Genomic DNA, 25038 nt, shown 5'->3' on the forward strand with positions numbered 1-25038 from the left:
TAGTTTTTATCATAAAGTTGTTCATGTTTCCTGTTTAAAATGTTTTAAAATAGCTCACAAAAAACTCAAATTATTAAACACTGACTATGACAGAATAGTTATACAGCAGGTGGTATATTTGAGAAAATACTTGTCATAATCATTCTTTTAAATACACCAATTAATTCTTATACATTACCAAAGATCATACAAGAATAATAGGATGTTATTGAGGATCATGCTAAGCCTAGGTAGTTCACATAATTGGGAGACCATTAATCATGACATACAGAGGACAATAGGTACAGTTGCATAGATTGTATACTGATCAAATGCAATAGGTTTGAATTTACAATCATATTACTTAAAATACGATTTTCACAGCATTAAAAACATATCCATACATTTAAGTATATTGATTAAATAATAGCAACATTTTCATTCAATATGAATTTTAAACCAGTCACAACCTTACCTAGAGGATCTTTATAGACTACCAAACTATCACTAGTTTAAATAGAACTCATTAATAACTGGTGGTCTTAAATACACCAAGTACAAGAAAATTGATCTCTTAGAGCTGTAAAACAAAATGAAAGTTTCTAGGGGCTTGCTCCAGTAAAATCTGAAATAGGGACGATGCGGGTCATGCACTGTTTCTTTAAAGATACACGGAGCCTGAGAATAGATTCATTTCAATACTCATGAATTAGTGGGTGGTAACTTTGATTTAGTGTATTTTATATTAGATTTAGTAAGTTATGTATCTAATTTAGAAGGCTATGTTTCTGGTTCAAGACGTGATGCATCAGATTCCAGCAGGACATCCAATGCAGCAGATGATATAACTTACTCAATGCATGATGGATCTGATGCAGAAGGTGATATATTTAATTCAGCAGCTAATATGTTAGATTCAAAATGTAATCCATTTTTTCCAGTAAGTAATTAGTTTTACTCATAACTGATTTATCTATTTTAGCAGGAACTATGCCATGTTCTGTGTTATTTATTTATGCATATGGGATATGAACTTTATTATTAATATAGATTTTCACTGCAAAATAATTCAGAAATTCCTGAATTACTTTGACTTATTTTCATTATCATTACTTACAAATGATTTCATTCATTTATAAATGGAGTTTGCATAGAACACCCGTTCAGAATAATCAGGAATGCTTATTAAAAGTGTATATTCCTCAGACCCACCACAGACCTAATAAGGAAGAGGGCCCAGTAGCTGTATATAGAACAAGGATCCAGTGTGATTTTTATGTATAGCATTATGTTTTATAAAGTTTGAAAACTCTGAGATGTAATAAACAAGATATATTAAGCAAAAAAGAGGAAAATATGAGGTTCTGCTAAACATGAAAAATAAATTTATCATGCACTCTAAACTTGATGTTTCCTTTGTCGTAATTTTCACAGCACCTCATCTGTTGTCTATACTACCTCTAATGTAGAATATAACAACGCTGTGTAAAACTCACCTGCGACTGGCCTTATATAATGAAGTCAACTTTTCTTCTCTTCTTGTGGTCTGACAAAAAAATTGGATGTACTCAAAGTCTGACAAGACCTGTATTTCAGGGAATGGAAGAAAACAGTCATTAAGACTTTTCCTTTTTTACTTTTATATTGTAGTTTCTGATATCCCTATGCATTTATTTACAGTAATAATTAGTGTTCTATGTTATCTCAGACTCGTCCTTCCAGAGTCACATTAGAATTCCATTTTTCCAAATCTTTTAAGGTGACTTGGCTTGCTCATTGAAATATGAGCAGAACTGCTACATATCTCTTCTAGGTGGAAGCTTTAACAGCTAGCATGTGTACATTTCCCATCCTTCCCCTTCCTAATGAAGGTGTTTATTGCTACTATCTTAGGTCTCTTTGACCATTGTATGTTGAATATGTGTGGGAAGCAGATAATTTTTTTTATTGAGGTAACATTGGTTTATAACATTATATAGATTTAAGGTGTACAACATTATAATTTGACGTCTGTGTATACTACAGCCTACTCAACTTCAAAAGTCTAGGTTCCATCTGTCACCCTATAATTGACTCCTTTTATCCATTGCCCTCCCCCCACCTTCCCCTCTGGTAACTACCAATCTGTTTGCTTCTATGAGTTTTGGGGGTTTTGATAGTTTGTTTTATCTTCCATATGTGAATGAAATCATACAGTATTTGTCTTTCTACATCTGACTTATTTCACTTAGCATAATATTCTCAAAGTCCATCCATGTTGTTGAAAATGGCAAGATTTCATTTTTTGTGGCTGGGTAGTATTCCGTTGTGTTTATATACCATATCTTCTTTATCCATTCATCAGTTGATGGGAACTTAGGTTTTTTCCATATCTTGGCTAGTGTAAATAAAGCTGCAATAAACATAGGGGTGCATATATCTTTTCAAATTAGTGTTTTCATATTCTGTGGATAAATACCCAGAAGTGGAATAGCTAGAACACATGGTAGTTCTATTCTTAATTTTTTGAGGAATCTTCATTCTGTTTTTCATAATGGCTGCACCAATTTACATTCCCACCAACAGTGTATGAAGATTCCCTCTTCTCCACATCCTCCCTAACACTTGTTATTTTTTCACTTTTTGATAATAGCCTTTCTAACAGGCATGAGGTGATACTCATTGTGGTTTTTATTTGCATTTCCCTAATAACTACTGATTTTGAACATCTTTTCATGTACCTGTTGGCCATCTCTATGTCTTCTTTGGAATAATGTCTATGCAGATCCTCTGGCATTTTCAGCTGGGTTGTTGTTGAGTTGTCTGAGTTCATTATATATTTTGGATATTAACATCTTATGGGATATATGATTTGCAAATATCTTCTCCCATTCAGTATGTTGTCTTTTTGTTTTGCTGATGGTTTCCTTTTCTGTGCCAAAAGTGTTTTAGTTTGATATAGTCCCTTTTATTTATTTTTGCTTTTGTTCCCTTTCCTAACGAGACATCTAAAAAGATATATCAAGAGTGTACTGCCTGTGTTTTCTTCTAGGAGTTTTATGGTTTCAAGTCTTACATTTAAGTCTCTAATCCATTTTGAGATAATTTTTGTGTATGATGTAAGAAGATAGTGGTCTAGTTTCAGTTTTTGCTAGTGGCTGTCCAGTTTTCCCAACACCATTTATCAAAGAGATTTTCCTTTCTCTGTTGTATGTTCTTGGCTCCTTTGTCAAAAATTAGCTCTCCATAAATGTGTGGGTTTTTTTCTGGACTCTCAATTCTGTTCCATTGATCTGTATGTCTGTTTTTCTGCCAATACCATACTGTTTTGTTTACTATAATTCTGTAATATAGTTTGAAATCAGAGAGTGTGATATCTCCAGTTTTATCTTTGTCTCAGTATTACTTTGGCTATTTGGGGTCTTTTGTGGTTCCATATAAATTTTAAGATTTTTGGTACTATTTCTGTGAAAAATACCATTGGGATTTTGATAGGCATTGGATTGAATCTTTAGATTGCTTTAGGTAACATGGAAATTTTAACAATGTTAGTTCTTCCAATCCATGAGCACGGAATATCTTTCCATTTCTTTGTGTCCTCTTCCATTTCTTTTAGTAATGTCTTATAGTTTTCAGTATACAGGTATTTCACCTCCTTGGTTAAATTTATTTGTAGGTATTTTATTCTTTTTGTTGCTATTGTAAATGAGACTGTTTTCTTAATTTCTCTTTCTGATGGTTCATTGTTAGTGTATAGAAACACAATAGGTTTTTGTATATTAATTTTTTATCCTGCAACTTTAGTGTACTTGTTTGTTATTTCTAGTTGTTTTTTCATGGGCTATTTAGGGTTTTCTATATATAAAGTCATGTCATCCACAAATAGTAACAGCTTTACTTGTTTTCTAATTTGGACACCTTTTATTTCTTTTTCTTGCCTAATTGCTCTAGCTAGGACTTCCAGTACTATGTTGAGTAAGAGAGAGTGGGCATCCTTGTCTTGTTCCTGTTCTTAAAGGGATAGCTTTCAGCTTTTCACCTTTGAGTATGATGTTAGCTGTGGGTTTGTTATATATAGTTTGTATTATGTTGTGGTACTTTTCTTCTATACCCACTTTATTGAATTTATATCATAAATGGATGCTGAATTTTGTCAAATGCTTTTTCTGCATCTATTGAGATGGTCATATGATTTTTATCCTTTAATTTATTAACGTGGTGTATCACATTGGTTGATTTTAATGTTGAACTATTCTTGCATCCTTGGAATAAATCCCACTAGATCATGGTATACCATCCTTTTAATGTATTGCTGTATTTGATTTGTTAACATTTTGTTGAGAATTTTTGCATCTATGTTCATCAGAGATATTGGCCTATAATTTTCTTTTTTCTTTTTTTTTGCATTGTCCTTATCTTGTTTTGGTGTCAGGGTAATGTCAGCTTCATAAAGTGAGTTAAAAAGTGTTCCCTACTCTTCAAGTTTTTGGGAGAGTTTGAAAAGGATAGGTATTAAATCTTTGAATGTTTGGTAGAATTCACCAGTAACGCCATTTGGTTCTGGACTTTTGTTTTTTGGGTGGTTTTTGTTTTTTTGAGGAAGATTAGCCCTGAGCTAACTACTGCCAATCCTCCTCTATTTGCTGAGGAAGACTGGCCCTGAGCTAACATCCATGCCCATCTTCCTCTACTTTATATATGGGATGCCTACCACAGCATGGCTTTTTGCCATGTGGTGCCATGTCCACACCCAGTATCCGAACTGGCGAACCCCAGGCCACCGAGAAGCGGAACATGCGAACTTAACCGCTGTGCCACCAGGCTGGCCCCAGGAGGTTTTTGATTATTGTTTCGATCTCCTTACTAATAAACGATCTATTCAGACTTCCTATTTCTTCATGGTTCAGTCCTGGAAAGTTGTATGATTCTAAAAGTTCGTCCATTTCTTCTAGATTGTCTAATTTGTTGGCGTGTAGCTGTTTGTAGTAGTCTCTTATGATCCTCTATATTTTTGTGATATCCATTGTAACATCTCCTCTTTTGTTTCTGATTTTATTTAGTTAAACCTTCTTATTTTTTTCTTAGTGAGTCTAGCTAAAAGTTTGTCAATCTTGTTTGTCTTTTCTAAGAACAAGCTCTTAGTTTCATTGATTTTCCCTATTGTCTTTTTAGTCTCATTTATTTATTTCCACTTTGATTTTTATTATTGCCTTCTTTCTATTGAATTTGGGCTTCACTTGCTCTTCCTTTTTTAATTCTTTTAGGTGTATGGTTATATTATTTATTTGAGATTTTTCTTGTTTCTTGAGATAGGCTTGTATTACTACAAACTTTCCTCCTAGTACTGCTTTTGCTACATCCCATTGATTTTGGCATGTCATATTTTTGTTTTTATTTGTCTCCATGTATTTTTTGATTTCTCTGTTGAACCAATAGTTGTTCAGTAGCATGTTGTTTGATCTCCACATATTTGTGATTTTTCCAATTTTCTTCTTGTAGTTTATTTCTAGTTTCACACTATTGTGGTTGGAAAAGATGCTTGATAGGATTTCAAGCTTCTTAAATTTATTGAAACTTGTTTTGTGTCCCAACATATGGTCCATCCTTGAGAATGTTCCATGTGAACTTGAGAAGAATGTGTACTGTGCTGCTTTTGGATGGAATGTTCTGTGTGTATCTATTAAGTCAATCTGGCCTAATGTGTAATTTAAGGCTGATGTTTCCTTTTTGACCTTCTGTCCAAATGATTTATCCATTGATGTAAGTGGGGGTGTTAAAATCCCTTACTATTATTGTCTTACTGTCAATTTCTTGGTGTAGGTCTATTAATAGTTGCTTTATATAGTTTGGTGCTCCTATGTTGGGTTCATATATATTAACAAAGTTTATGCCTTCTTGATGGATTTTCACCTCTATCATTATACAACATCCATCTTTGTCTCTGGTCATCTTTTTTCTTGAAGTTTGTTTTGTCTGATATAAACATGTCTACACCTGCTTTCTTTTTGTTGCCATTTGCTTGTAGTATCATCCATCCCTTCACTTTCAGCCTATCTTTGTGTTTAGAGCTGACATGGGTCTCCTGCAGGCAGTATGTTATTGGGTCTTGTTTTTGATTCATCCAGCCACTCTTTGTCTTTTGATTAGTGATCTACTTACATTTTGAGTGATTATTAATATATGAAGAATTAATACTGCCATTTTATCTTTTGTTTTCTGGTTGTTCTATATCTCCACTGTTTCTTTTCCCTTGTGTTTCTGTCTGCCATTTTTAGTTTGGTGGTTTTCTACGATTTTTTTTTATTACCTTTTTTTATGTTTAATGTCTCTGTTCTAGATTTTTGTTTCTTGTTTATCATGTCATTTGCATAAAAGGTCTCATATATAAAAGAGTCTTTTTTTGCTGATAGTATCTTATCTTTATTTTCCTATACAAGTTCCATTCTTTTCGGTCTCTCCTTTTATGATTTTGTTCTCATAAATTATCCATTTTATGTTGTGTGTTCATTACCATATTTAAGTAGCTTTGGTTATTTTTTTTTTATTTTTCCTTTTTCTCCCCAAAGCCCCCCAGTACATAGTTGTGTATTTTTAGTTTTGGGTCCTTCCAGTTGTGGCATGTGGGATGCTGCCTCAGCATGGCTTGATGAGCGGTGCCATGTCCACATGCAGGATTCGAACTTGCAAAACGCTGGGCCACCAAAACAGAGCACGCAAACTCAACCACTCGGCCAAGGGGCCAGCCCCAACTTTGGTTATTTTTAATGCTTTTTTTCCCCCTTTAACCTTTCTGCTATAATCAAGTGTTTAACACCCTATTCTGTAATAGCTTTGCGATTTTCAGGTTCTGTCTGGCTATTTATCACCTTACTCAATGTTTTGTGTACTTTCTCCTTTTTTTTTTAGTATAAAAGCTCATTTGAACATTTTTTGTAAGGTAGGTCTAGTGATGGCGAACTCCCTCAGCTTTTGTTTGTCTGGGAAAGCCTTTATTTTTCCTTCAGATCTGAAGATTAACTTTGCTGGATAGAGTATTCTTGGATGACAGTTTTTATCTTTCAATATTCTGAATGTCGTTCCAGACTCTCCTGGCCTGCTGAGAAATCTGCTGATAGCCTAATAGGGGTTCCTTCATAGGTTACTGTCTTTTATTCGCTGATTGTCTTTAAAATTCTTTCTTCATCATTGACTTTTGACAGTTTTAATATAATGTGTCTCAGAGAAGGTCTGTTTGTGTTGAGATAATTAGGTGTTCTATTAGCTTCATGTATTTGTATATCCAGTTCTTCCCCAGATTTGGGAAGTTCTCAGTGATTATTTCTTTAAATAAGTTCTCTGTTCCATTCTCCCTCTCTTCTCATTCTGGGATACCTCTTATCTTTATGCTGCTTTTCCTAAAGTAATTGAATATTTCTTGTAGAATTTTGTTATTTTTTTAAAATCTTAGTTCTTGCTCCTCTTCCACCAGAATCATTTCTAGATATTTATTTTCAATCTTGCTAATTCTCTCTTCCATATCATCTGCTCTATTTCCAATGCTTTCTACTGTATTCTTCATCTCATTTATTGAGTTTTTCATCTCCAGAATTTCTGCTTAGTTCTTTTTTAGAGTTTCAATCTCTTTGGTGAAGTACTCCTTCTTCTCATTAATTTTATTCCTGAGCTCATTGAACTATCTTCCTAAGTTTTCTTGAAGTTTGTTGAGTTTCTTCATGACAGCTATTTTGAATTCTCTATCAGTTAGATCACAATCTTCTATGACCTGAAGCTTGGTTTCTGCAGAATTGTCATTTTCTTTTTGTGATACCATATTACTGTAATTTTTCATGGTGCTTGAAGAGTTGTTCTTCTGCTGGTGCATTTGTAGTAGCAAACACTTTTCTTCTTCAGGTTAAGCTTTGTTTACTTTGATTCTGAGTCTGTTGTTGTTGTATTTGAGAGCCAGGGCTCTTCACCCTCCACTACCTCTGCCAGACATGTTGTCAATGCCCTCATTGCTCTGCTTGTGCCTCCAAGGTTGCTGGTGCCTTGCTGCTGTGGTGTTGCTATGGTTACAGGCATCACCACTGAGGTCACCAGGCTGGTGAATGCCTCTGCTGCTTTAGGATGGCCTGGTTTGCAAGTTCCCCCATCATGGCAGGAGGAGGAGAAGGATGGGATGGGAGCTGGGTTCATTGGCACCTCTGCCATGTCTGATGTTATTGGGTCCATAGATGCTGCTACTTCAGGTGGGGGACCAGGGTTGTTGGCCCCACTGCAGCTAGGGGGTGCTGGGGTTGTGGGCTCCACTGTTGTTGCTACTTGGCTTTCCATGGCCTCAGGTGCTGTAGTGGCTCAGGGGCTAGAGTCATGCACACCACCTCTGCTATTGCTCCCGGGTTTTCTAGGGTTGCTGGCACCACTGTTGCCAGGGGTGCTGGGTTCATAGATGTTGCTGCCACTATGAGGTAAACTGGGATTTCAGGCATGACTGCCACTGCCATGGGGGTGGGTACCTGGGTCATGGGCACATCTGCAATTATTGAAGCCTTTGGTCACATGTGCCACAGTGGTTCCTGGAGCCTCAGGTCACAGGCACTACTGCCAGTGCTGGGGGTAAGGTGGGGGTGCTGGGTGGTGTGTTGCCTCATTTCCTAGAGCCTCTGGTCTCAGGTGCCGCCATGGTTCCTGGAACCTCAGTTCATGAACACCATTGCCATTGCTGGAGACACTGGGGTCTTGAATGCAGCTCCCACTGCCAGGAGGGCTGGAGTCAATGCTGCCAGGGGAAAGGGAGGGAGCTGGGTCATAGGTGCTGCCACAGTTCCTGAAGCCTCTGTTTTCAGGTGTTGCTGCAGTTCCTAGAGCCTCTGGTCTCAAGAGCTGCTGTTGCTGCTTCCCTGGTTCTGCCACCTCCGTGAAGTTCACTCTACCCACCTTCAGAATTATAGATGTATGGATCTCTCAGATGTTCTGGTGTGCTGTGAAGAGGACCCCTTCTTGGTCTATGGATGTCTTACTGGTTGTAACATAGAAGGAAGAGAAAAAGGGATCAGTTCATACTGCCACGGTGCTGATGTCACAATAAATTTTCTTTTTTTCTTTTTTTTTTTAATTTTTATTTTTTTCGGATGTACATCATACTTCAAATTCTGGATACATTACATCATGTTCACCATCCGAACACTAATTATAGTGCATCCCCTCACATGTGACCCTCATCACCCCTTTTGCCCTCCCACCTCCCCCTTTCCCCAATGGTAACCACCAGCCCAATCTCCAATGCTATGTGGTTTTTGTTGTTGCTTTTATCTTCTACTTATGAGTGAGATCATATGGTATTTGACTTTCTCCCTCTGACTTATTTCACTCAGCATAATACCCTCAAGGTCCATCCATGTTGTCACAAATGGCTGGATTTCGTCATTTCTTATGGCTGAGTAGTAGTCCATCGTGTACAAATACCACATCTTCTTTATCCCATGGAACATTCTCCAGGATTGATCACATATTAGGCCACAAAACAAGTCTCAATAAATTTAAGAAGATCAAAATAATATGCATCTTTTCTGATCACAAAGGTATGAAACTGGAAATCAGCTACAGAAAGAAAACCAGAAAAGCCACAAAAATGTGGAGATTAAACAAAATGCTACTGAACAATGATTGGGTCAATGAAGAAATCAAAGAAGAAATAAAAAAATTCCTGGAGACAAATGAAAATGAAAACACGACATGCCAAAATCTGTGGGATACAACAAAAGCAGTTCTACGAGGGAAGTTTATAGCAATTCAGGCCTACCTCAACAAAGAAGAAAAATCCCAAATAGACAATCTAAAAGAGCACCTAAAGGTGCCGGAACAAGAACAACAAACAAAGCCCAAAATCAGCAGAAGGAAGGAAATAATAAAAATCAGAGCAGAAATAAACAAAATAGAGACTAAAAAAACAATAGAAAAAATTAATGAAACCAAGAGCTGGTTCTTTGAAAAGATAAACAAAATTGACAAACCCTTAGCTAGACTCACCAAGAAAAAAAGAGAGAAGGCTCAAATAAATACAATCAGAAACGAAAGAGGAGAGATTACAACGGACACCTCAGAAATACAAAAGATACTAAGAGAATACTATGAAAAGCTATATGCCAACAAATTGTATAATCTAGAAGAAATGGATAAATTCTTAGAAACATACAACCTTCCAAAACTGGACCAAGAATATGTAGAAAATTTGAATAGACCAATCACCAGTAAGGAGATCGAAACAGCAATTAAAAACCTCCCAAAAAATAAAAGTCCAGGACCAGATGGCTTCCCTGGTGAATTCTACCAAACATTCAAAGAAGACTTAATACCTATCCTTCTCAAACTCTTCCAAAAAATTGAAGAGGAGGGGAGGCTTCCTAACTCCTTCTATGAAGCAAACATTATCCTGATACCAAAACCAGACAAGGACAACACAAAAAAAGAAAATTACAGGCCAATATCATTGAGGAACATCGATGCAAAATTCCTCAACAAAATACTAGCAAATCAAATACAACAATACATTAAAAAGATCATACATCATGATCAAGTGGGTTTCATTCCGGGGATGCAGGGATGGTTCAACATCCACAAATCTATCAACGTGATACACCACATTAACAAAATGAAGAATAAAAATCACATGATCATCTCAATAGATGCAGAGAAAGCATTTGACAAGATACAGCATCCATTTATGATAAAAACTCTAAATAAGTTGGGTATAGAAGGAAAATACCTCAACATAATAAAAGCCATATATGACAAACCCACAGCAAATATCATTCTCAATGGGAAAAAAAACTGAAAGCTATCCCTCTAAGAACAGGACCCAGACAAGGATGCCCACTGTCACTACTATTATTTAACATAGTATTGGAAGTCCTAGCCAGAGCAATCAGGCAAGAAAAAGAAATAAAAGGGATCCACATTGGAAAAGAAGAAGTGAAACTGTCACTCTTTGCAGATGACATGATTTTATATCTAGAAAACCCTAAAGAGTCCACTAAAAAACTTTTAGAAATAATTAAGGAATACAGTCAAGTTGTGGGATACAAAATCAATGTACAATAAGTTTTCTTTATATTTCAATTTTTCTTTTCATAAGAACAAATCACATCTGGATCTGATATAGGGATTAACTATGCCTAACTCAGAGTGCTTGGATTTAGAGCTTGACATAGTCACCAGATGAGATTTTTGTGTTGCCTTCGTTGGAGCAGTGAAAATATTGTGTGCGAAGGAAGAGAATGAGCTGAATCTTTTGTGAACAAAAAGGTAATATGGTACTCATTGTTTTTCACTATTTTTTCAGGTTCTCCACATTCATTCCAGTTGTATGAGGTTGTACTCATCCTCATGACATTAAATATGGCCACTGGACTATCTTCAATCAATGAAATGTGAAAAGATATGTTTTTTCATTTCTGAGTGGAAGCTTGAAGATGCAGTACATGATTTTTCCACATTCTCTTAACCCTTATCTCAATGACCAGCAGCATCCCAGATGATAGCTTCTTTTTTAGCCTGGATCCTGGAGTAAAGATAAAATGGAACATACATTCCAGCCAACCTTTGATAGATCTGTAGCATGAGCAAGAAGTAAACTTTTGTTACTTTAAGCCAATGGTATTTTTGGAATTGTTTGGTACTGCAATAAAAATTAGTCCTTCTTGATCTATACACGCTATAAAAGATTCTTCTAACTCTGTTGCATGTTGATTCCCTATTTTTTAATGTTTTGCTGCAGATATGTTCATACACAGCCCACTGTTTTTCAATTGAGTGACTACTGGTGGATATTTCTAAAGTTAATTTTCTTCTATACTGTTCATCTATTTTCTACATCACCTATCAGCATTTTCATGAAAATGGGGAAGGAGAAAAGGTATTTGGATCAGTTAATTTTCCTATATGTTGTCAGCGTCTCTAAAATGTCTTAAGGAGAAGATTTAAATTCTTGCCTGTAATAAAAATATAAAAGGTCTAGTAATTCTCGTTACCCATGCCATTCCACAGAAAAACAGAAGTTGAGAATTAGGTTTTTGTGTCCTGGTGAAAGAGCTGTTGCTAGCCCTGGGACTTTAGTCATATTTCCACCTTATTTTTGATTATAATTTAATGAGATGCTGGCATTCTTAGAAATAATCATTTATGGTTAATTGTATGATCTTATATTAATTCCAATTAGCTACGGTTCCACTCAATAGAGGGTGTCCTGCTATGGGGAGTGAAAGCTACCAAAAGAAGGAGTGAGAAAACTGTAGCCAACAGGCTAAATCTGACCTTACACTTGTTTGTATACAACCCTTGACCTAAGATTAATTTTACATTTTTAAGTGCTTGAAAAAAATCAAAAAAAAATATTTTGTGACACATGAAAAGTATTTGAAATTCAAATTTCACTGTCAATAAATAAAGTTTTATTAGAACACATTGATGCTCATTTGCTTATGTATTGTGTCTGGCTACTTTCCCACTACAATGGCAGAGATGAGTAGTAGCTTGCCAAAGAGACTATGAAGTCCACAATATTTACCTGATGGTCCTACAGAAAATGTTTGCAAACTCATGCTCTAAATGATTATTGTTTTTACTGTCCATAACCAAATAAATTCTGAATATTTTGTGATGACATTTCATTTTTGGAACGAAGTTGATTGCTAATACCTTTTTTGGGAGGCAATAATTGGGATTCAATATTAATCTATGTCACCATTTAATTTAGATTCCTTAAATATTACAACCAACCAGCAACAATGGATTTTGGGGAACCACAATAAAATTCAGCTAATCTTTGATAATTTATTTCCAGCAGAGTGTTTTAATAATAAGGAGAAAATTCTCAGAAAGCCTGGAAGTTCTTTTATTTTGCTTGTGCAAATATTTGACATTCACATTTTCTTTCATTTATCTTGGAATCATAATTTGATTGAAATTATCTTACATGACTCAATGTGAATATCTTGCAATAATAGCATTTTGCATTTTTAAAAAATGAAACCTAATGTATAAGGCTTTGATTTGCCAACATACACAAAGAAAAGCTTAGTAGCAATATATTTGAGGGTATGAATTTCAAAAAGAGATAATTTATTCTAAAATGTTAAATAGCTTCCATTCTATTTAGAAATTACTTTAAATTTCTTACTTGAACATATGTAGAAAAGCAAACAAATGAATAAACAAGATAATATTGGCTAAAAATAATGAAAATGTTGGATAATGTTATAATATTTTTCAGTTACTTTTCTTTGAGATTGTTCATTTAAATGAAAAATTCAAGGAAAAAGCTTAGGAATTTGCAACCACTAACAGTTATCCCAAATTTTATGCTCCAAAAAATGAAGCTAAACTTTAGACTTGAAACTATGTCTTTAGGTAAGAGGCTAAAAATTTTATTTATCAAAAGCAGCATTTGGGGCCAGCTCCGTGGCCGAGTGGTTAAGTTCACACGCTCTGCTGCGGCAGCCCAGGGTTCAGATCCTGGGCGTGGACACGGCACCACTCGTCAGGCCACGTTGAGGCGACGTCCCACATCCCACAACTAGAAGGACCTGCAACTAAGATATGCAACTGTGTACAGGGGGGTTTGGGGAGATAAAGCAGGAAAAAAAAAAAAGATTGGCAACAGCTGTTAGACCAGGTGCCAATCCTTAAAAAACAAACAAAAAAAAGCAGCATGTTCCATTAGAAGAAATGTTAGGCTCAACTTCAGCAAAGTAGTGCTTTAGCCTATGTTACTTTAGGGAGAAAGGTTCACTTTTTTGTAACTAACCTGTATAAGGGAAATATCAATATTTATATTATAAATGTATATTAACATATTATATATTATTTAACATATTACAAATATTATTAATGTTATTTATTAGTAGAAATGTTATGTTAGTATTTGAAACATAATTATATATAATATTAATATGTTAATATAATAATGAATTTATTAATATTGATATTGGGAGTTGTGGGAAACATTTCCATGTAATGAACATGAGTGCTGGACTAGCATCTGAAATACATTAACTATCTCCTTTCATCATCGTCAGTATTCAAAAGTGGTATAACTTGTATCACAAAGAAAATATTCAATAAATTATAATTGTTATTATTGTTAGCTTATTATTACTACTCAAGGCCCCACTTATATAGTTGTCTTTCAATCAGAGCCTGCCATGTATGAAGTGTGTTATTTACATTGTCTTACTTAATCCAGCACCTACCACAGTGCCTGACAGAATAAGGATTTAATAAATATTTGTTGGGTGAAAGAACAAGTCCTCAAAATAAATACCGAAATGAAAGTTTTATTATTCCAATTTACAGAAGAGAAAACTAGAAAAGTAGTTGGACATAATCATACAACTAATAAGTGGCAAAGTGCTGTCTGGCTCTGTTATATCACACTGCAAGTAAGAGGGCAAGCTGGCACCCTTCTCCCTATGTCTTAGTCTATCGTCCTAATATTGTACATGCGATAAATTTTCTGAATCTTACTATTCCACACTTATTATCATGGCTCAGGTCAACCTGTTTTCTGAAATTTGTCAATTGCACTTTGTATAACAAGTAATTTGCATACGCATAACTTTGTATTATCATTAGTTGTTTAAATATCTGCCTTCTCTACTAAACTTGTGCACGCCTTAAGAGTGGGGGAAATATGCAACTTTATACTAGTCACAAATAATCCAGTCATGGTACATAGCAGATGTTACATAAATATTTATTTATTGAATGAATGATCAAAAATGTAAAACTGAACTAAGAAGGCTAGCATGTGACTTGCACAAACATTGGTAGAGTTCTGACACAGTGAGTTTATATGAAAAATTCAAACATCTAAAATGAAGGAAATTTAGTTTTAGGTTCTGAGCTGTTGTAGTCATTACCTAAACTCAATTTTATAAAGCATAAATAGTTTACAAATATAATTTTAGCCATGGAAAGTAAAGTTTAATTGATTAATAACACAATCTACTATTCAATAGGGCCATGAAATCCAGATATACTCTTAAGTTTTCATCAGGATTTTTGTTTTGTTTTGTTTTAGTTAACATTTACTGAGTCTTTAGTATTTGCCTAGAACTTTATATACATTATTTTATTTAACCCTCTTATGAGAATAAGAGTGTTAAAATGATTTATTTGACATTATACCTATAATAAGGGCTGTCATACAGCTTTAATCTTGATCTGTCTGATTTCAATAGCCAAGCTTGTACTTGCTAAATTAGACTGCATCTAATATTTCCATTATCTTCAGTTCTTCTGCATCTTCCATGAGCAAACAGTGATAATATAGGCTTATCAATAGCAGATATCTATAATACATATTTGTCCACTAACCCTGAAGCAAAGCTATTCAGTTCCATAAAGATAGATATTGTGCATGGAAATGGTAATGGAAAGAAACTGAAGTAATTAATTCCTGGTGATCAAATGTGAAGCAATCTTAAGCAGGGTAGAGAAGGAAAAATTTTAAGGGCAACTGAAGATGCTATGTCTGTTTTGAAGGGGTGGTCTTCTCAGTAAACTTTGTAACTGATTCCATTGAATGATACAATTCAAGGGTTGGCAAGAAGATCAATGCTTACAGGGAAGTTAATGTTTGAAATTCCATAATTTTGTCTCTAAACTTTGGGCTTTGAGTTTTACTGGCATAGAAATATCCTTGTGTTGGTAATGCTTCAAGTAGTTAGGGATACATTTATCTTAGTGTGAGCTAAGGAATTGAGAACGTATTTGTCATAGGTCAAAAGAGTATTTGGGTAAGAATGGCACTGATGGGTGAAACATATAAATTATTAGGGGTAAATAGGTTCTTAAATTCAAGAAAGCACATAGAAGTCAAATTCAGTGTGAAAGAGTGTCATGTAAAACCTGAGTGATCCAGAAATCCCGAGGTCGGATTCTTTTACTCATTTGTTTGAAAAACACCCATCTGAGATTGGGGTTATCCACCTCGATATAGTTAGGATCTTGCTTTTTGCCTAGATTGTGGAGGAGTGATGCTTCCACCCTAAGGGGAAAAAACCGTTCCTTACTTGACTTGTTTATAGAAGTGTGGAAGAACAGTTTTGAAACAGACTCCTTATTTGGAACTTGTTTACTTCTCATGTTGTAACTTCAGATCACCGTCTGTAGCTTGATTTGGACCCCACTGAGATGGCTATAGCCTGGAGGAAACTTCTAGGTAGGCAGAGAGAGGGAGCCTGAAAACTGCATTATCTGAAGTTTTACCTCTGTGTCCAGCCACGCAAGGAAAGCGCGGCTTGAACAGATCAGCCTGGTTCGTGTGAACCAGGCTCAGGTATCAGGATCAAAGAAAACAAACGTGACTGTGGCTGGAAAAGAAGTCACACACACACACACACACACAGAGCACTATAGCTATAAATGGAAGGATGCTCTTTGTGAGAAAATGTGTGAAAAACCCAGTTTGTTATGCATTAAAGTACAGAGAATAGAACTAAATAGCAAAGGCTTTAAAATCAGACACACTTTCTCCCAATCCCGGCTCCGGTACATTAAACTATTTGATTTAGAATATGTTACATAGTGTCTTAGCTTTAGTTGCCTCATCTACGAATGATAGCTATCGTAGTAGCTTTCTCAGAGGACTTTGGTAAGAAATGAATAAAGTAGTGTACATAAAGTATTCAGCACAGTGTCTACCATGTAATAAAACTCAATAAATGGTACCAATGATCATGATGATAATCATGTTGATGATGATGATGATAATAATAATAATGATAATGATACTGCAATTATTTTTTGGTATACGCTTTAGACAAAAAAACTGTTAGTACCATATGCCATTATTATATACTGCATAAAACTTCAATAATAATTAAAAACATGTCATATCACATTCACCAATAACCTATTTTTTTTCTGATTTTTGAAGGACTCTTCATATCATACCAGGAAGTAAAACTCCTCTAATATCATTTTCCTTAGGTACAGAAATATGACTGTTACCTACATATTCTTCCAATATGATAGGTCAAACAACCAACATTCAGAATTAGTAAGGATATGGAAGATTGGATTAACAAACTTAATAAGCTTGATCTAATTCATGCATACACATACACATCATACACACACATATGTGTTTCTAAATATATATATAGAGAGAGAGAGAGAGAGAGAAAGAGAGAGAAAGAGAGAAATAGAAAGAGAGAGAGAACCCTCCATTCCAAATATAGAATATATATATGTGTTCTTTTCAAGAACAGTGCACAGGGAGCATGAATGAAAAGCAACACTTAATGGTCAAGAGGAGTGCAAAAGCCATAAAATTTACGTAATGCAGATAACATCATTTGACCACAATGCAAGTAAATAAAATATCACAATACGAAGATAGTTGAAAAACATTTAGAAACTTTAAAATGTCCTTATCAATAAATCATGAGCTAAAAAGAGAAAGTCATACTGAAAATTACATAATATTTAGATCTGAATGGTAAGGAGCACTACAAAAAAAAAACTCTAGGGGGTGCGGCTAAATTGCTATTTAGATGGCAATTTATAGACAAATTCATTTTTAAAAAAATAAATTTTGAAAATACATGATTAAAAATTCAAGTTAGAGACATGAAGATGGAAACTAAACCTAAATATAAAAGAAGAAAAAATTATAAAGATAAAAACAATGATTAATTAAAAATATAGAATATCAACATAAATAAAACCTAGTTCTTTGAAAAGACTTACAAAAATGAACACTGATCATTAAGAAACAAAAAAATGCAAATACAAATAAATACAATTAAGGACAAAGGGGGATATAACTACCAGGAAAGTACAGATATTAAAAATTCATTAGAGAATAGCATGAAAAAATTTGGTCAAAAATTTGAAACTAGAGATAAATATCTCAAAAGATAAGTTACTAAAATTGATTAAAAATAAAATAGAAAATCAATGGAATTTAATCAACAGTTGAAAGAGCATACATAAAATTTCCAGATTTTTACCAAACAGACAAAATGATAATATAAAATAGAAACTTTTTCAGATCGTAGAGAAAGATATAGCCGTAATTTATTTGGGAGGATATAGCATCTTGAAAATATAACAGGACAAAAAATAGTACAAGAAAGGCAATAATAGACCAATCTCAATTACGAATATAGATACAAAAATTTCACATAAAACATGAACAAATTTAATTTTCCATTACTTTAAAATATATATTAATCATGATTCATTAGAGTTTATTCCAAAAAAGCAAAGATGTTTTAAGGTCAGAAAATGTATTAATCCAATATATCATATAAAATGATTTCAGTAGAAACTGTATGACTGTAATAATAGATGTAAGCATTTAATTAAATTTCAACACACATTCACATTAAAAATTTGTTTAAGAACATAAAGATACAAAGAGGCTTCATCTGACCTGTTAAGAGTTGCATACAAACTTATGTATACAAGGATACTTCATTAACCTGATGAAGGCAATCTATTAAAAACACACAAGTATTACCCTTAGTGTTACTATTTAGAAGCATTCCCATTAAAGTCAGGAACAAGACAAAGTTCACACTTTTTCAGTCCTGTTATTTACTATTGTATAAAGGTCTTAGATAATAAAATAGAAGCAACAACCTACAAAGTTTCAATGAGCACCTCTAGCATCAAGAGAGCAAGCTATAAATACCACGATCTACTGAAAGAAGGGATCCTTGGAGAAATAGCTAATTCCAGCATAGATCAGGAAATGTACAAAATGAGTTTGGAACATCTTGTCATATTCGAAATCTAGTAAACTATTAAAAACTATTAGGATGATGTCAAAAAAACCCATAGAAATCAACTTGAAGGGGCTCACACTGGCCAAAGACAGGGTAATTTGGCATTAAAAAAGAATAATAATAATGAGAGAGAGAATCATCAGCAACCAATAATGAAGAAAGTTTCCTTAAGAAAGATGGAATTAGAATCTCATTCACTTCAGCTTTTTCATATGCCCTTCATCTGAATAAACTACAATGAGCTGATTGTTTCAAATAAATACATAGAACAGCAGTGTATAAAGTTCAATGATGCGGCAGTTGGATGTTCTTCCCTGGCCAGCTTACTGAATAAAGTTTCCATAGGTATGGGAAATCTATAGTAACAACCACAGCCCTAATCTAAACTGCAATAGTGGTGAACAATGATTTATGGAACATCTATATGATGAAATCTTATACCTGGAGGAGTGACAAGGCTAAACGAACAAAAATACAGTGAGAATCTGGGCCCTGGTTCAGTGGTTTCTACAAATACAGAGAAAATGCAAGAGATAGGGTCTCGCGCAAGACTGTTAGAGATAGAGAAATAATATATGATCCCTTCCCTCAAGGACATTTATGATCTGGTAGCAAAGACAAGAATATAAACAAATGTGAGACAAACTGGAAAAAGTTAGGTGTCCTAAAAAAGGTATGGTGATAGGAAAGTGTTATATCTGGGGTGACTCAGTCTGAAAGTATTCTGGGTTGTTAGTGATGTGTAATAGGACAAGCTAGTCATAGATGAGCCAAAAGTAACAGAACTGCACAAGTGACTCTTAAATTGAAACGCCAAAGTTTAATTTTCAGTGTTCAAAAAAATATTGTGAACTGGGCTTAGATAATTTTCAGTGTCCTGGTTGTTAGTAGTGGAATGAAAAATCACAGTAGAAGATTCACTTAATTAAGGAAGTGATAGATTGCTAAAATAAGCCACAATACTTGTCAGCTCCTCCCATTAAGAAGTTTATCTTTCTATCCTTTGAGTTTTGCCTTGGTCATGTGAACTGCTTTGGCTAACACAATATTATTACATATGATACAAGCAGAGGCTTGAAAGGTATTCACAGATTGGAGCATGCCCTCTTTTACTAATGGGGACCCTTCTGTACCCACTGTGAATAAGCCTAGAAAAAATAGATAAATGGGATTTCATGAAAATTAATTGTTTTTGCTGCAAATGATACCATCAAGAAAGCGAAAATACAACCCACAGAATGGGAAAAAAATATAGGAGAAGATATTTTCAAATCATACCTCTCATAATAATAAAAAAACAAATAATGAAATTTTTAAATGGGCAAAGAATTTGAATAGACATTTTTCAAAAGAAAATACACAAATGATCAATGAGCATGTGAAAAGATGCTCAACATCACTAATCGTTAGGATAATGCAAATCAAAACCACAATGAGATTCTATTCCACAACCAATAGAATTGCTATAATCAAAAAGATAAGTGTTGACAAAGACGTGGAAAAGCTGGAACCCTCATGCACTGCTGGTGGGAATGTAAAATGCTGCAGACACTTTGGAAAACCGCCTGGCAGTTCCTCAAATGCTTAAACATAGATTTACCATATGACTCAGCATTTCTACTCCTAGGTATAAAGCCAAGAGAGATGAAAATATATAGGTATGTGAAAACTCGTGAATGTTCATAATATTCATAATAACCACAAAGTGGAAACGACCCAAACATCCATCAACTGATGAATGGATAATCAAAAAGTAGTATGTCTACGCAATGGAATATTATTTAGAAATAAAAATTAATGAAATACTGACACGCTACAATTCAGATATACCTTCAAAATATTATATTAAAGGAAAGAAGGCAGTCACAAAAGACCACATATAATATGACTCTATTTGTATTAAATATCCAGAATAGGCAAATCTATAGATAGAAAGTATTAGTGGTTGCCTGGGGCTAGGGTGGATGCGGGATTGTAAAGAGATAGCTAAAGTATATGATGCTTCTTTTAGGATGAGGAAAATATTCTAACATTGATTGTGGTGATGGTTGTACAGCTCTGTGAATATAATAAAAGTCACTGAACTGTATATGTAAAATGGGTAAACTGCATGGTATGCGAATTATATCAATGAAACTTACAAAAAGTCAAATTGAAGAGCATAAAATCATATCGGAACAACTAGAAAAGAGTGCCATATTTTTAGAAGGGAAATCAATACCACGAAAATATTAATTCTGACAAAACTAATTTATGAATTTAATGCATTTTCACTTAGAATACAAGTGTTTGGGGGTGCAGTTCTTAAAATTGATTTAAAATACTTTAAAAGATTATATAAAATAAAAAATGCCTGAGTATATCCAATAAAATAATTGAAAAGGCAAATAATGAGGACTTGCTTCAGCAGCCGCTGAAATGTATCATAAAGCCATATCGTCAACACAGTATGGTATTGTTATAAAATTATACAAATAGATTATTTTAAAAACAGTAAATGTATTTGACGCATAGAACAAGGTTTATAGAGTTTTGATGAGCAAAAGCTATTACCCATAAATTTTATACTCCATCTAGGTTTTGTTCATATGTGAAGATATCTAAAAGGACTTATTGGATATGCCTGGACTTAAGATTGTTTAACCCACGTACTCTTTGTGAAAAAGGTAAATTCTTGACATACTTCATGTTATTGAAAAGCATTAAAAGTAAAACCTCTCAGATGAAAATGTTCAGATATAAAACAATCAGAGTGAATTTTAAAATCCTCTATAGACTTCTGGTTTCCAGTTCTACATGTAAGGAGCTTGGAAGTTGCCACTCCATGCTAACAAGTAAAAAGCTGAACAGACTAAAAAGAGAACAACTCTTCTTGGATCTGTAAGAGATGAGAGGACACAGGGCAAACTGCTGCCCCCTAAATTGGAGAGACAGACAGGGGAATACAGAGAGTCACAACTTACCAGAGCAGAGACTCATGAGCAGAAACAACCAAGCGAAGCAGTGCTGGGGTAGGAAAACCTCAACTGTAATTGATGAATTGCTAGAGAGGCTCATTGTGGACAAAAATTATACAGGATCCAGTCATGAGAGGTGAGGGCAAAATTTTGTAAGATTTACTTCCAGGAGCTCCACCAGGTTCTCACAGTAAATATTAGAGAAAAATTCTCTTGTGCTTTCAGCAGGGGGTGTGGAAAAGCAGTCAGTTTGAAATATACCAGAGCATTCTATTCTTTTAAAAAGGGCTATCCTAAAATAAATAAATAAATGAAAAGGCCTACCCTCAGGAGAAACTAGTGTGACCAGAGTCAAACCTGCTGCGGTTTTATCCCAACCTAACTGACTTGGTGGAAGGAATAGCCAACTCCAGTCAGCTCTAGCTTTCCATATGGAGGAAGGGAAATACCCAACTCCAGCCCACTCTAGCCATCCTGTCTCACCTAAGGGGGGAGAAAAAGACTAAGAAATACTGTGAAGTTCATAGCCCAGAGGCATAGGCTCACTAAAAGACTGAGACCTAATCATAGGACTCTAGAAAGCTCCCCCTCCCCCCACACCTTATCATCACATTTCTGAAGGACTATTTACAGCAGTCCCTTTTACCTGGTATATAAAGTCTTGCTATCAAGAAAAAAATCACAAGGCATACATACATAGGAGGCAAAAAACATAATTTGAAGAGACAGAGTAAGCATCAGAACCAGAAATGGCAGAGATGTTGGGATTATCAGACCAGGAATCTAAAACAACTATGATTAATATGGTAAGGGCTCTAATGGATAAAGCAGACAGCATGCAATAACAGATGGGCAATATAGGCAGAGAAATAGAAATCCTAAGAACCAAAAAGAAATGTTAAATATAAAAAACACTGTAACAGAAATGAAGAATGTCTTTGATGGGCTTATCAGTAGACTGGACATGGCTGAGGAATGAATCTCTGACCTTAAGGATATCTCAATAGAATCCTTCAAAAGTGAAAAACAAAGAGAAGACTGAAAAAAAGAGAACAGAATATCCAAAGTCTGGTACAACTACAGCTGGTGTAACATACACGTAATGGGTATATCAGAAGGAGAAAAAGGAGAGAGAAGAACAGAGGAACTAGTTGAACACTAATGACTAAGAATTTCCCCCAAATTAATGTCAGACACCGAACCACAGATACAGGAATCTCAGAGAACACCAAGCAGGATAAATGCCAAAGAAAACTACACCTAGGCATGTTATTTTCAAGCTACAGAAAATTAAAGATAAAGAAAAAGTCCTGAAAGTCTTCAGAAAAAAAAAAAAAACTCTTTGACTACAGAGGAACAAAGATAAGAATTACATCTTACTTCTCAGAGCTATGCAAGCAAGAAGAGAATGGAATGAAATATTTAGTGTCAAGAGAAAAACCCACCAACCTAGACTTCTGTACTCTGTGCAATTATCCTTCAAAAGTGAAGGAGAAGTGAAGACTTTCTCAGACAAAATTTGAGGGAATTTGTTGCCAATAGACCTGCCTTGTAAGAAATCTTAAGTTATTTGGATAGAAAGAAATAATAAAGGTCTGAAACTCGGGTCTACACAAAGAAAAGATGAGCATCAAAGGAGGAATATGTGAAAGTAAAATAAAAACTTTTTATTTTTCTTATTTTATTCCTATTTATTATTCTTAATTCTTATTTATACAAAGAATTAATATAAATACAATGGTAAGCACAGCTACTAAATATGATGTTAAATTTCTTGAAGTTGTCTTACCTTTTTTGGAAAAGATAAAAAATAATAATCAGGAAATAGATCATACCAAATCAAATTATAGAAATTATAGAATAAGAGGATGCGTAAAAATGTTCCCATTCTATATAACTACTGTCTCATCCTAAGTTGATAACCAAAGAAATATAGGTTTAAGTAGTTTTTGAAAAGTTGAAATTAACCCCTTATGTAAATGAATATGTTTTTGCTTGCCATTGTTGTTTTAGTTTTTGCATACAGTATCCATTACATCTACAATTCCTAATTATACCCTTATTTTCTCTCCCCAGTTGTGTAAATTTATTGTGAGACTGTAAATAAAATGCCCTGTCCTTTCCTAGCCAAGAGGTAGTTGTATGTCCCTGACTAGGTACTTCAAATCTGAAACAGAAAGGCAGAAAACATTTGAAGTTAATTCATTCCATTGATACATCATGATGAGTATTCCCTGATGTCTAGAGCCCTATGTCTTCCCTGGAAACTATAACATTTTTTGATTCTGATTCTATTGCCTTCCTATCAGTTCCACAACTGATACCTTTCCAAAAAATTGCATTTTTGGATCAAGTTAGTGAGACCAGTTTCTATTGCTTGCAGTCAACAATAGTAGCTGGTATAATTATCAAGATTTATAACTTTTGAATACAGAGAAATTCTAAGAAAAGGAACAAAAATTAACAGAGAGAAACCATGGAAAATATCAAAGAAGAATAAAAGAATAAATTTAAATGACAGACCTAAGGTCAAATATATATTAAAACAATAAATATAAGGGTAAAGAGTTTGCCTACTAAAATAAAGAGACTTGATCTGAGGAAAAATCAATTAAAGCCTGTGTACAAGAGGGACTCAGTTTAAAAAGTAAGTGAGTGACTTAGCTATATACCTAAGCAAACACACATCTATGTCTACCAGAAGACACCAAGAGTGTTGACAGTGGCATTATATGTAATAGCCTCAAACTCAAAGAAGTGAACATAACAAAAGTAGTAGGAAGAGATAATGTCATATACATATTCTTCCAAAAACATAAGAGAAAAATATTTGTTATTGACAGTGTTCCATATTCTGGAAAGAGAAGAAAAGACATAGAAATGCTTATAAAATACATACAAAATAAAATAAGCATATAACATACAATTTCATATAAAATATCTGAAATATTTATAATATATTCGAGGAAGTGATGAGTGTTATGAGGAAAAGTAAAGCAGGGTGAGGGGATAGAGAATATGGGGAGGACAGTGTTATTTTGTAGTGGGAGGTCAGGGAAAGCCACTCTGATAGGATGATATTTGTGCAGGAACCTGAGGGAAATGAAAGTGAGCCATATAGATACCCTTAGGAACAATGTTCTAGGCAAAAGAATCAGAGAATGGAAAGGTCCTGTTTTATGACCATGATTGATATTTTGGGGGAAAAACAACATGGAGGATATTATGGCTGGAGTGGAGTGACTGAGAGCAACAGCAATAGGAAATGAGATCAGAGAAACAGCTGAGGGCCACATCTTTATAGGAGGTTGTAAGCAACTGGGAGCTATTTAGCTTCTACTTTGAAT

The 25038-nt window shown here is 34.4% G+C and overlaps 1 long non-coding RNA gene across 2 annotated transcripts in view; it reads right to left on the reverse strand.

Moving 5' to 3' along the window:
• LOC111771643 (uncharacterized) overlaps window positions 1–25038 on the reverse strand; it is a 642377-nt gene that overhangs the window by 18932 nt on the left and 598407 nt on the right. For both annotated transcript variants that reach the window (XR_011435060.1, XR_011435061.1), the window contains 2 exons: window positions 8875–8956; window positions 1476–1564 (listed from right to left, as the gene is read on the reverse strand). This is a non-coding gene — a long non-coding RNA (uncharacterized lncRNA). The remainder of the gene's footprint in view (window positions 1–1475; window positions 1565–8874; window positions 8957–25038) is intronic.

The sequence above is a fragment of the Equus caballus genome, chromosome X (assembly GCF_041296265.1).
Source record: "Equus caballus isolate H_3958 breed thoroughbred chromosome X, TB-T2T, whole genome shotgun sequence".
Classification (NCBI taxonomy): Eukaryota; Metazoa; Chordata; class Mammalia; order Perissodactyla; family Equidae; genus Equus; species Equus caballus.